This window comes from Protopterus annectens, chromosome 8.part0, assembly GCF_019279795.1.
Source record: "Protopterus annectens isolate FY-2018-M chromosome 8.part0, PAN1.0, whole genome shotgun sequence".
NCBI lineage: Eukaryota > Metazoa > Chordata > Ceratodontiformes > Protopteridae > Protopterus > Protopterus annectens.
Window position 1 is genome coordinate 690,169,886 of NC_056741.1, and position 13,922 is coordinate 690,183,807.

Sequence of the window (13,922 nt, forward strand, 5' to 3'; positions counted from 1 at the left end):
CCACCGGGGGTTTTTTAACATTTGCACCATTTGTGTTTACACATGGACCTGCCAGACATCATTGATGCACACATTGCACCTGCTACAGATAGCTTGGACATGGTTACTTGATGTTCCTTTCATTTTGGGTGGCTATTCTGCTACTGCTCTGTCCCATATCTGCAGGCCATACATATCCTGTTAATGTACATAACACTAGGCCATACGTCCATCATGCATGCTATGCCTGTGATACTGTGTATAATGTCTGAACGTATCCATCATGATAGCTTTACATTATACATACTTGACATGGTCACCCCTACTGCGAGGCATACGTAATGCGGTCGCACACATTACGTATGACATCGACAATATCTGCCCATACACATGTGTGCTGTGACACTATACATGCATGTCCTATCCCTGCTGTGGCACTTCATTGTTGGACATCCACTGCCAGCATCAGCGTGGGTGGTGGCATTGTTCTGTGTTTTGAAACACGATGGCCACCCTTCGCCTATCACAACTGTGTACATGATGTCCCACTGCTGTGCACACGGTGTCCACAGTGGTTGGTATACTCAGCAGGTTAACACTACATAACCACCTTTCACCACTCTCTCCTTTATGGACAGGTATCTTTACTGACAAACACCGTTCACATAGAGTGCCGATTCGTCATACATATCATGCGTTACACACCAGTACATCTCGTGGGTTCTACATACCTTTCCTGTATTGCTTTCCGTATTCCGTTTGTGTCTCGCTACTGACAAGTGATCGGCTCTTGTAGGAATAACGTCTTTGTTCGGTATGAACATACAGTTTGACTATCCTGGGAGTGTTCCTTATATCCGTCGTCACCTGCGGCATGTGGGTTCATCACACCAATAGCTGTTCCTCGGTGTGTACTTATGCGCATATCACCTGTGCATCTCCTCCATTCATACGGTACTCGTTGGAACTAGGCCATGGTTCATTCATCGTCTGGGCGTTGGTTGTCTGCACTACCTTCGTGGGGATGGTATGTATTGTGTTATGTTATGTGTGACTACAACCACTATGTGTCGCGTCACGTACATTTGGCTGTGGTGTTTGCCTTGGATTGTGTGTGTTGGGTATGGTATTATGTTCCACATGTGGGTGTCCGTGTCCTGCCGGCGTCTGTCGATGGCGTATTGCATTCTCATGTGTAACATAGCTCTTGTATTCCTGTACACAACGGATGCAGGTATGCATCCGCTGCTGATAGTGTTTCCCACGCGGGATGTTGCGGGTATGCCGCTGTCATTAACTGCCTGTATGTTTTTGCTGCTATTTCGGATTGTATCCCTTTGATATGTGCGATGGGGTATATCGGTGGCTGTGGGTGACGGGTACGGGGTGTGGGCCTTGCATTTGTACATACACGGTATGCTTCTGTGTGTGCTCCATCCCTGCCTGGGGAGTTACAAGTTACCTGTCTGTTGTTCTAGGAGTGTAGGTTTTGTTGATGTCGTCTGCTGTCGGTACCGCTTGCTTGTGTGCTTCCTGCATATATTCCTCCGTCACATCGGTAGTATATTTGCAGCTGTTCGTAGGTGCCGACTATCCCTTGGCATTTTGTCACGGATATTTACGGTCATTGTGGTCCTGTAGTTGGGACGGCCTGTATGCTACCGGTTACCACCTATTCGGGTGGCGATTGCTTGTTTAACACTCGTACAACACATAGCGGTGTTTACGGGATGATACGTGTCCACGATCGGTGCCGGGGTAGCACATGCGTATTTCCGCAGTACATAACTATTGCTCCGTAACGTTGCCGATATATCGTATTGGAATTAACATGTCGGCGCCATACATCCGGTGATGGTTTGTACATGCGTCCTTTGCATGTCATGTTGGCTATACTCCTGTGGTACATTCTGGGACATTTTCCATTTGCATCCTTTTACGTCGCTACGCGCCTAGCCAGTGAGGAGCTCTCAGTACTACTTTGTGGGTACTGCTATCCATACGCCTGTGGTTCCTATACTGTATGCCTACACATGTTATTCCACTCCGCCTGTCACATGTCACCTACATACACATTTTAGAGTGTCACACACATTACAGTGGCACAGCGGAACACACGACACCCTCACCTCACACATACACATACTTCCGCTTTCGCAGGGACGGTTGCACACACTACCTACGTTGACCACATCGCCAGCGGCGGTGTCTACCTCCGCCCTCATATCCTAAGAATATTACACGCACATGTCCTGTTACTGTATCGTGGCCTGGCGATCATCCCGAATGGCGAATATGCATTTAGGTGGGTAGACCTTTCGATGGGTGGCGTTCCCTGCTCTGTCCACCCTCCCGGATAGTCGGGTTGTCGTTCAGTATGTTTACTATGTTGAGAGTTCGCATCTTACTGCATCTGTGACCTTGCATCCCTGTGATTCCCTGCTGAACTTGTTGTACTTTATCTCTGTGTATGTGTATATATATTTCTACGTGTGTAATGATATCTATATCCATATTTGTGTATGCACATATGTACATATGTAGACACCTTGCGATGGCAGCATACGGCTACGCCGTCTGCTGTCGGACCCGGCGGTTGAGGTGTTGCGTTCCATGCTCCGCTGGCTGTTGGTTGTGCAGTGTTTGGGTGCTACCTATGTTGGAGTCACACATGGGACCGCCCATACAGTACACATTACGGGCGGACATGTTTGTGTGCCGTCCATTTCACTGTGTGTGCAGGTAGGGAGGTGTCAGTCCATGGGGCCTACGCTGTCAGAGTATGTGCTATACGTTCCCTCTTTGCCAAGGCATAGGCATATTGGGTACGCCTCCGTCTGCCTACTGGGGCTGGCGCAGTGTGTTCATGGCACTGAACGCCCTGTGCCTGTGCTTGCCTTGGCAGTTGTGGCGGGCTTGGTGGCCTACACCATTATGTCCCTGCTGCAGCTGTTTCCGCAGGATCATATTATGTAGCATAGCACATACTATGAATATGTGGGCACATGTGCCTGGAGAGTACTGCAAGGCTCCACCAGATGTATCCAAGCACCGGAACCGTGATTTCAACATCCCAAACACACGCGCTATGATTATTCTGGTTTGTGCGTGTGCCTCATTATGGCGTTCTTGCATGTGTGTGTGTGCATTTCTGATGGGTGTGATCATCCACGGCTCCAATGCGTATCCAGCATCCCCCACAAGGTGACCTTGTGTGATGTCCTCTGGCTAATACCTGATACAGCTGTGAGGCATGCCAGATATGGGAGTCGTGGCAGCTTCCGGGCTGCCAGCACACACATCCATGATAATGCCCTGCGCATTGCACACGACCTGGCAATTGATGGAGGGAATCCCTTGCGGTTTATGTAGCGTCTACCCTGCTCACCGGTGGTGACTTTATTTCTATGTGCGCTGTCTATCGCACCCAGTACCTCCGGTATTGTGCCACACGGTGGAAGTGGCGATATTGCTAGCCAACTCCTCCTGAGATCTGGGGAAGTATATATACTCATGGGCATGTCGTAACATGGCATCCAGAAACTGGTGTAGTACCCTGGATGCTGATGCCTGTGAGATGCCCATTATATCCCCGGTTGGCCTTTGAAAGGTACCTGTTGCCAGTATTCGCAAGCTTACACATACCTTTGTGTCCACTGGGATGGGCTCCCCTCTGTTGTCTCTTGTTCTCAGGCTTGGCCGGCACAGCTCCACTATTTGCTGTAACGTGTCCCTCTCCACCCTGTAACGCTCTACTATCTCCAGGTCTTGCAGCCCCTGGTAGGTCACCCTTGGTCTGAACACTCTCCTTCTCCTCTGAGGCCTCCGGTAGTTGTCGGCACCCTCCTCCGCAACTCCGTCTGTCTCTAACACATGCTGATGCATCACGGCCACGGCAGCACCCAACATATACATTTTAAAAGTTCCCCGTGTGTTTACGCCGTAAGGCGCAGCGTTTGGGAATTCGCGCTGTGTGTTGTGTGCATTCCCACTTTATAGTGTTCCGCTGTACACCCGGTGATGTCATTGAGTGTGTCTCTGCTGCCGTATCTGTGGGCTATCTACCGTGATTTACCGTTGGCACTGCAACGCTGTTGCCTTTGGTGTTACATTACACTTGCCTGCATTGGTTTAGCTTTACACCTTACTTACTGTTTCTGCACGTTGCACCTACTATTTACGGGAGTGCATCCTGCAGGCACATGACATGTCATGCACTTTGTTTGCCACCACCGTTATGCTAACTCTCTCCTTGGCTGTGCTGTATCGGTTCTTCGCTCTTTGCATTTCTGCAACATCCACTACTTTCTTTGCATTCATATTCCTCCCCTTTCCCGTTTTGCAGATTTCTGCATGCAGAGTTGTCAGCTGCCGCCAATTGCCCTCCGTCGGTTGATTGGTGTTAATTGCTCATTACGACTCCAATTACACTGCTTCCGCATTTCCTCATATTCTCCGCATCACCTTCCTGTATCCATGGTTGTTGACAGGGCGGCCGTCACATGACTGGTTTGGGGAACGTAGTCATCCTCGTGCACATGCATCTGTGCGCGCATTGTATACTCTCACCGCATCTATTTCCTCACACCGTCCTGATGCTGTGATGTGCATTGTACAGCCCAGGTTTGCTGGGCTCCAATGTGCTTCCTCCTACAGCGGCACACCCCTCTGCGATTGACAGGTGTTCCCTCTACGCCACTCCTCGGTGTTTTACCGCTGCGCCGTTTGGGGCAGCCTTACGCCGGCGGGGGGTTTGCGATTCAGTATTATCTGCCTCATTTGCATGGCATTGACTACTAATACATGGTTATGGCGCCAGACACCGACGCCACTCCTTGGCAACCCTTGGGCTGTGGTTGTGGCTTTCCATTCATACTATGGTGTATTGTGGCTGTGATGCTGATGTGTCTTATACTGCTCTTTCATGGCATTGTCATATTACTTCATTGTTCCTCACCTTCCGCGGACATGTCCTGGGGTTCTGATGTGGTTTCTGCATATGACATTTATGTCGTTATTTACATTTTCTGCAGGTTTTCCTTTGACATTCTCGATTTCTTTCCACATTGCCATGTTGCATCACTATGACACATGACGTTGGCAGCCTTCCGTTACTCCTATGTCATGTTTGGATATATGTAAACCGTTTTTTTTGGTTTACATTGCCGTGCTGTTATGCTACGCCCGTGCCACTTCGTGAATCGCTACTTACCTTCATTTGCATGGTGCAACACTGCACATGGGGTATTTAACATACCTACGCCGGAGGCGGCGCAACTCCGGCGTACGCCGCTGATGCACGTGGGTTTGGATTGTACCTGAATCGCTCGGCGGCCATGTCTGGCGTTGTGGCGCCTATGCCATGCGTGCGCCTGGCGCAAGGTTCATGAATCCCGGGGACTATGTTTCATCCAGTAATTCATAGGCATCATTAGTTTGGCTTTTAACAAGTCCACACTACATCATTTTCGCACATCTGTCCATTTACTTTTCACCAAAGAATAAACTCTTTCTGCAAATGCATTTGATGTTGGTATAAATAATACCCTAGCAATTACTGGATATATTACAGTCAGCTCAGGGCCTTCTCTGAAAAGCTTTAGCCACTTTTGTCCTGGGGACAAGCTTGTTGTACATAACTGTTGGAGAAATGGCTTAATTGTTAAATAGTCCTGAAAAGATGATCTTCATCTATGTCCCACAGATTCAGGGCAGTGGTCACATTGAGTATGTCACTGAAAACAAAGGGCTCAGTTGAAGATAATTTAGGCTATTTAAAGAAGTAGTTGTTTTCAGTATAATCAGATTACTGTTCTAAGTACTTTACTGTTGTCTCCAATAACACATTGAAGTCTCTTTTCAGTTTATTAACCGAAGTGCTGTCTAATGTGCTCATATGTGCCCAAAGTTTTCCTCCAAAGAAAGCACCTTCAACAGTTGCCTGCCATTTTTCCTTGAGAGAGACCATTACAGAAAATGTTTCCATGGCAGTAAGTGTGTTTTTTCTAATGTACTTATATGTTTGTTGAAATCCACAAGAACAACACTGAGAAAGTACAAATAGTACTGGGCCAGTGTAGGCAATGCATTACCACCATGTTCATTAGCTGAAAAGTACTGCTATAGCTGGACTGGAGAAACTGGGAGATTTTTCACTATTCTTTCAATGGCTGGCAGTAGTGGCACCCACCTTGTTGGCACATGTTATTAAACTATTTATAATGGCAGAGTAACCAGACTTACAATGTACTGCTGTTTCCATTATAGTTTAATATATCCAAGCAGTTACATTGTCTGAGTTATTTCAATTCTATTATAACATAGCCAGAAAAAAGTCATTGCTTCTCACAAACTGTGTCATGCCTAGGATCAATGCGCACTTTATCAAGACGTCTCTAAAAAAGAGCAAGCAGTGTCCAGCTTATATATTCTTTTTTGATAGCAGCAGATGGTATTTCCTAGTGTCCTTGTGGTTTGCATGACTGATTCTTGTTCTATGTCATCATTGTGTCACTTACGTGTCAGTCATAACAGGATGCCATTTTACTGTATCAGTTTAAACCTAAGCCCACAACCACGTCTTCACAAACAAGCTAAACTAGACATGTTCTTCTTTTCGTGAACCAATTTTAAATCACATATATTCACAGCTAAGCTAAACTAAGCAGGCTTCATATTTCCTCAGAAATTTCTTTAGCAGATGTCTGCGATAGCTGTTGTTAAGGGCGTCATACTTTTCATATTTATTTTTAACTTTGCAGTTCAAGACTTGCTTTTCTGCTTTTTAGAAAGAAGCATTTATTTCAAACGTTGTTTATTTCACAATTGCTTTGGAGAAAAAAAAAAATTTTACTTTATATAATATCTACCAATTCCCCCTTTTTTATTTTAATTAAGCCAATGAAAAATGCAATTTACAGGAAAATGTGATCCTCGGTCCTTAATACCCTTTCTTCATCGTTAACAGCAGTTACTTGTTTAACAGTTTTATTAACATAAATTTTAACACATCTCCTCTGTTATATCTGAGATAGCTCCCTAAGTTGCATTTGCTAAAACTTCTATCAGCTTTGCAACTTTCCATAATTCCCATATTGCCTTAGTGGCACCATACCAGGGAAATATCCCAGCTCCTGAAATAACGCCATTTTCTATCTCCAGCTGTTTTAAATCTCCCATTATTTTGGAAAAACTATCATGAACATCCCTCTTCTTCCTGTGATTTCTTACCATATCCTCTGGTAATGTGTGAGTAATTCTCATCATTGGAACTGCATACCCTATGTAACAGTATCCCTGCCAACCTATCAGTAGCCATTTGTAAGCATTTTCCCCACATATGAAAAATAACTCTTCTGCCAATTGTAACATTCTCTTGGTCCATTGCATTAGTTGTGACATCAGTTTTAAAGAAGTCTTTCATCCCTTCCTTAAAAGAAATTTAATGTGTTGACTCCGGTATTGTTTTTATTTAATCAACTTGTCATAGGTGACTCCATAGTCAGACACACTGACGTCCCACTCACCAGGCTGAACAAGGAGAAGGTCACGGTAAGCTGCCTATCGGGCTAGAATCCACATAACACAAGCACTCAGGTCACTCCACGGCAAGTACAAGTATGACACAGCCATTGTCCATGCTGGTGTGAACGACCTGACGACCTCCCTGGACTACATGAAAAGAGACATAGAGGAGCTCTCTGATTATGTAGCCCAGGCAGGTATGACCCTGACCCTGAGCAGTATCCTTCCTTCACCACGAATGATGCCACAATATAGTGACAAGATGATCAGCTTTAACAATTGGCTTAATTTCTGGTGTCATTCAAAGGGGATCCAGTGTCTGTCTGCTTGGGATGACATGCTTGACAAGCCACGCTGCTTCGCAAGGGATGGCTTGCACCTGTCAGCCTGGGATTCGGATATTGGCTAAGGCTCTTGCCACCCCCATAGTGCCTTTTTTAGGCAAGGCTCAAATTCTAAACCTACCACCCTAGAAAACAAAAACGGGAAGAAACTAAGGGTAATGCTGCTCAATGCCAGAAGTCTAAATCTCAAAATGCACACACTCGAGGCCCTTCTCAGTATGGAGAACATCGATGTCTGTGCTGTGACTGAAACCTGGTTCAAGGCTCCTGAGAGCACCCCGGCACTATCAGGTTATACCTCATATCATGCGTTCTGGCCCCAAAACCCAGACCATACCACAAAAGGAGGGGGTGTATCCATATTCATCAAGGATACCCACACCTCTAGGTTGGTGGCTACGCACGAAGCATCGGAAACCATCCAGGTGCAACTAACCATAGGCAAAACTGCTCTACAATTTGTAGCATGCTACAGGCCACCCTCTCAAACTCAGGAAACCCACACAGCCTTCCTGAAGACACTGGATGGTATAAATGTATCACCCAACACCATCATATTGGGTGACTTCAACTACCCAAATATAGACTGGGAACATTACTCAAGCCCCAACTTTCTAGCCAAAAGGTTCCTGGAGTTCATAAATTCAAATGCCATGGAACAACTAGTCACCGTCCCCACAAGAGGAGAAAATATACTAGATCTCATCATCACAAACATGGGGACAAAATGCTCCACACCAGAAGTATATCCCTCTTTGGTGAGATCAGATCATAAACTAATCTCACTAGAAATCCACATCCCGCCCCCACCCCAAACAAAAAAGACCACAGTGAAGAACTTCTCTAAAGCAAACTTCACACTACTCAAGACAGGTGTGGTATCCTTCAAGGCCCCCGAGCCAATGGAAACTACAACCCAAGCTGTGGAAGCCCTTACAAATGCCTTCTATGAACACCTTCAGGACTGCATGGATCAGGCAATCCCAAATAAAACCAAGACTCTTTCCACCAAGGGCAAACGTCCAGTCTGGTGGACCCCAGCCATAAACAAACTTTACAATAAGAGGAGAAAGCTATTACATGATAGACAAAATCCCAAAAAGGGAAGGCATCTTTGATCAGTACTAGCAAGAAACTACGATCCCTCATAAAATCATCCAAGGCCAACTTTGAGAAAAAAATTGCCATAGATTCAAAAGACAATCATAAGGCCTTCTTCAGTTATGTCAGAAACCTGGGTGGAAACTCCCAGATATACTCAGAATTAGTCCAAAATGATACAAAAATCACTGAACCCACAGACATTGCCAACATACTGGCATACAGGTTCAGCGCAAACTTCACCCCCCTCTCCCCCCCAAAAGGAGAGATAACTATCCCAACAGAGTGTAGCCTCCCAGACATCTCAAATGCGCAGGTGAAAGCTGCTCTCTCTAAAGCTAAAAACACAGCATCAATGGGACCGGATGGTGTCCTCGGCTGTGTGCTACATGAACTCAATGAAACCCGCACATAAGGCAGCTGTTTAATCTTAGCCTTACCACAGGATATGTGCCCAAGGAGTGGCGTACGGCAACTGTGGTCCCACTCCACAAAGGCGATGCCTATACGGACCCTGGTAATTACCACCCCATAAGCTTAACAAGCCTGGTCTGCAAAGCTATGGAGAGGATCATAATGGAACTCATAAACAAGGACATAGGGGACTTGCAGACCTTGGACCCAACCCAGTCTGGCTTTGTCAAGGGCAGATCTTGCCTTTTGAACTTGGTCGACTTCTTCGAAACAGTTACCAAGGCCATTGATGAGGGAAAGGCAGTCCATACAGCCTACCTTGACCTTGCAAAAGCTTTACACAATACCCCACTGGTATCATAGAGAAACTTACCAGCTTAAATGTAAACCCATATGTCACAAGATGGGTTGCAAACTGGCTAAAGGACAGAACCCACAGGGTTAGAGTTGCTGGAGCCATGTCAGACTCAAGCCGGTTACAAGTGGTGTCCCACAGGGCTCAGTCCTTGGCCCCTATTGTTCGCATCTACTTCTCAGAAGTACAGGCAAACATAGGAGGACTATGGCTGACAAAGTTTGCGGATGACTGCAAACTGGGTGCCATAGTGGATAGTACATCAGACACAGACATCCTTCAGAGGGTCTCACGGAAACTGATAGCTGGTGCCAGAGCCATGGCCTGAAGTTAAACACAAAAAAGTGTATAGTCATACCCTTTGGGAAAAACAAGGTAACCCCAAGCTACCATATAGGTGGCAACCCACTAAGCACAGAAGAGGTTATCAGGGACCTGGGTACCCAGGTTGACAGTGGCCTCTCGTTTGACACTCACGTTGCTAAAGTGGTTCGAAAGACCTTCTACATTGCCCATCTGATCATGAAGGGATTCACATCCAGATCAAGTGAGGTCATTGCTCCCCTGTACTCTTCACTTACCAGACCAATGATCAAGTACAATGCCCCATTCGGGATGTATCTCACCCGACACCTGCAGCAATTGGAGAGACCCCAAAAGTTCCTCACCAAAAGGATAAAGGGACTCCAAAACCTGTCATGTACTGCCAGACTGAAGAAACTCCAACTCTATTCAGTTGCATACCGTCTGCTCAGATGTGACCTGTGCCTGACATACAAGGCCATGACCAACCCGGAATTAATGGACATGCTCCACCTCAAAAAATCCAAATCCACCAGAACCACTAGAGCAAGTGACTTAAACCTTAGCACGGATATAAATAGGATGTGCTGGAGGGATAGATTTATCACCCAGAGACTCCCCATGCTGTGGAATAAAATCCCGGTCCATGTGAGGCAGAGCACCTCGCTGGCTCTGTTCAAGAGAAATCTTGACTGGTGGATGGGAGATCATAGGTTTACCCCGGGAATCATCTCTGTGTCACTGCTGGACAGAGGCACAACAAACTAATGGGCACATTATTTCTAACATAAGGGGTGGCGTAAGCCACATAACTTTGGGCTAGGCTTATAAATGCCTTAGGGCAGATAGCCTAGTATAAACCTATGAACCTATGAACCTATGAACTATACTCTATAACTTTTCTTTACCTATGTGGCCCAGCATCTTTTTATTATATTTGACCAACTGTCTAGCTAGATCCCCATGGATATATGGTATCTTTTGCCATTTGGCATTGGATAGACAACAATTGCCTGTTTGGCATCCCCTTTCTGCATACACCTGTCCAATTCCTCAGGAATCACTTTCTGTTTTTGAAGGGTTGCCAAATCTTGTATTTCTACAGGAGTAGCATTTTCAACTGACATTACCTTGTCTGTGTATTCAAAACACTCATGTGGGTCTAGCCACTCACCTGTGTCATCTGTTTGTTTTGCCTTGGCATCCGCCAAAGCATTTCCTCTAGTCTCTTCCATGTTACATTTTTGATGTACTTTGATTTTGACAATACTAAACCTTCCCTGTAAATCATTGTGGGTAATCAATGCCCATAACTCCCGTAGTAGTGGAGCATGTTTTAGGGGTTTGCCAACACTGTCGATGAATCCCTTTCTGACCCAAACTGCCATGTGTAAATGTAAAGAATTCACCACTTAGGCACGGTCACTGTTAATATTGAGAGGTTTAAAATGTTCTAAAACATATTTTACTGCTTCTATATATGACTTTAAACATTTGGGAATAAATGCAAAAAAAAAAAAAATCTACATAAAGCATCATTCCAAGCAGACCCCACAGTGTATATCAACCATTCTTCAAATGCCCAGCTGAAGAAAAATATAAGAGGCAAAGAAAATATCCAACCAAAGAAAAATATAAGAGGCACACCACAGTTCAAAAGGATTTAATAACGAAAAATTGCAAAGAATAACACACCATATAAACTACTGGATTTATTGATGTTTTTTGAGGCTACATTTTAATTATATTAATGATTTATTATTTTTTATTTATTTTTTTTTAAAAAATACAGTATTTAATTTGATTTAAACTGTGTATGAAGGAGTGTTGAAGGAATATTTAACTGAAGTTATTCTGCTCTTCAGTTATTCCCATCCACCCGCCCTGTTTTTGTTTTGGTGTTAATCTTAGTGGCATTGAAACTGCCCGCCCCTCAGCCTGCCTCTGGGCCCATCTCATTTGCTCACTCAACTGAGTGCAGTGAGATCATATTCTGATTTCAGGCACTCCTACTGTGTACAAAGAGAGCATCTGGGAAATAGAAAAAAAAAAAAATTTAAGCTTATTTCCTGCCTTTCTTGTTAAGTGGTACAGACTATTTGTAGGCTTCTGAGCCCCCAAGCCCTTCTGTGTTTGAGGGAAGCCTTCTAGCTTGTTTTTTTTCTTATAACTAGCCAGTTTTCTAGTTTCAGCACTCAAATCTGTTTCTAAAAAATTTCATCTGCTTTTACTGTACTTGTGTTTCTACCTACATCTTTTTACTTTTGCATCATCTTAAAAATACTCAATTGTATTTATTACTGCTTGGTGTAACTCATTCTAAGCCTTTTGGTTTAAACACTTGGGCTTCGGACCAGTTAGTTGTTTTGCACTGAGAGGGTTTGTGGTCTGCACTGTTGTGGCAGAACAGGTAGCTTACATCCTTCTAGGTTGAGAACTGCTGATTGAGGGCTCAGTGTCTGTTATTCTAAAAGTGTATTAATTCTGGTTTAAGCACTTGGGCTTTCAAGCCAGTTATTTTACATTAAGAGGGTTCGTGGTCTGCACTCTTGTGGGAGGAGAGGCTGGACTCTGCCCTTCTGAGCTGGGAATTTCTGGTTAAAGGCTTTTAGTGCATGCATATCTGAACTGTTTCTTACTGAAGTTGGTGCGCCTTGTTTGCTGTGGCATAGACTGGATTCGGGCCTGCTGGATCTAGCTTTGTTTGTGTAACTTGAGCACTAATCCAGACATTCTCTTAAGTATTCAATGGTATTTATTACTGCTTGGTTGTAACTTGATTAAAGTGTAGCTATCATTCAAGTCTTTTGGATTAAGCACTTGGGCTTCAGACCAGTTGTTTTACATTAGGAAGGTTTGTGGCAAGCACTGTGGTGGCAGGACAGGTAGCTTTCATCCTTCTAAGTTGGGAACTGCTGATTGAGAGCCCAGTGTCCAAGTGTATTAGTTCTGGTTTAGGCACTTGGGCTTCAGGCCAGTTATTTTACATTAAGAAGGTTCGTGGTCTGCACTCTTGTGGGAGAAGAGGCTGGACTCTGCCCTTCTGAGCTGGGAATTTCTGGTTGAAGGTTTATAGTGCCTGAATATTTGAACTGTATCTTACTGAAATTGGTACACTTTGTTTGCTCTAGCATAGACTAGATCCAGGCCTGCTGAATCTAGCTTTGTTTATATGCTTGGTGCTTGTTTGCTTGTTATTTCCCTGGAAGCTAATTCCACCTAATACGCAACTTCTCAGCGCTTCTGTGGATCACTAGTGATATCTGCATTGCTTACTGTACTTATTTCCTTGTTTCACTTGAAAGAAAGTTACTGTTTGTCGTTTTTGCATTTAGTTAATTGTAACACATTGCACTCAAGTTACCTGGCACTTGCTCACTAAAGCAATTATATAAGTCAGCACTAAAAATTAAAAGCACTACACCCTCACTCCCCACTGGCCCTTGTTTCCAATTAAGGATTTCCCAATATTATTCTAGCATGTCCAAAGGTCAGTTGTCAATCTCCTCTCCAGTCCAGCTGGTGAATCTGGGAATCTTGAGGCAATGTTATAACTGCCTCATGTACACAGATAACCCTCTCCTCCTCCCACATAACACAAATACTTGCGAGAGATGCAGCTATTTAGCCAAACTGGAGGCTGAGCTCTCTCAACTCAGGACTGGAAAGACCAGACAGGAGGAGAAGGCAACTACACACACCACAAAACCAGCCTCACATAATGCTACCACTCCACTGAATCAAACACATAAACACACAAAGACATACTCGGAGGCTCTGAGCAAAAATTTACCTAAACAGCAGAGGCCTCCAAAGCAGACACCCAAACAACTGCTACCTCAAGACACTCCACAAGCAACACATAAACCACAAAAGCAGTGTGCAAAGCAGTCACAGCCCTT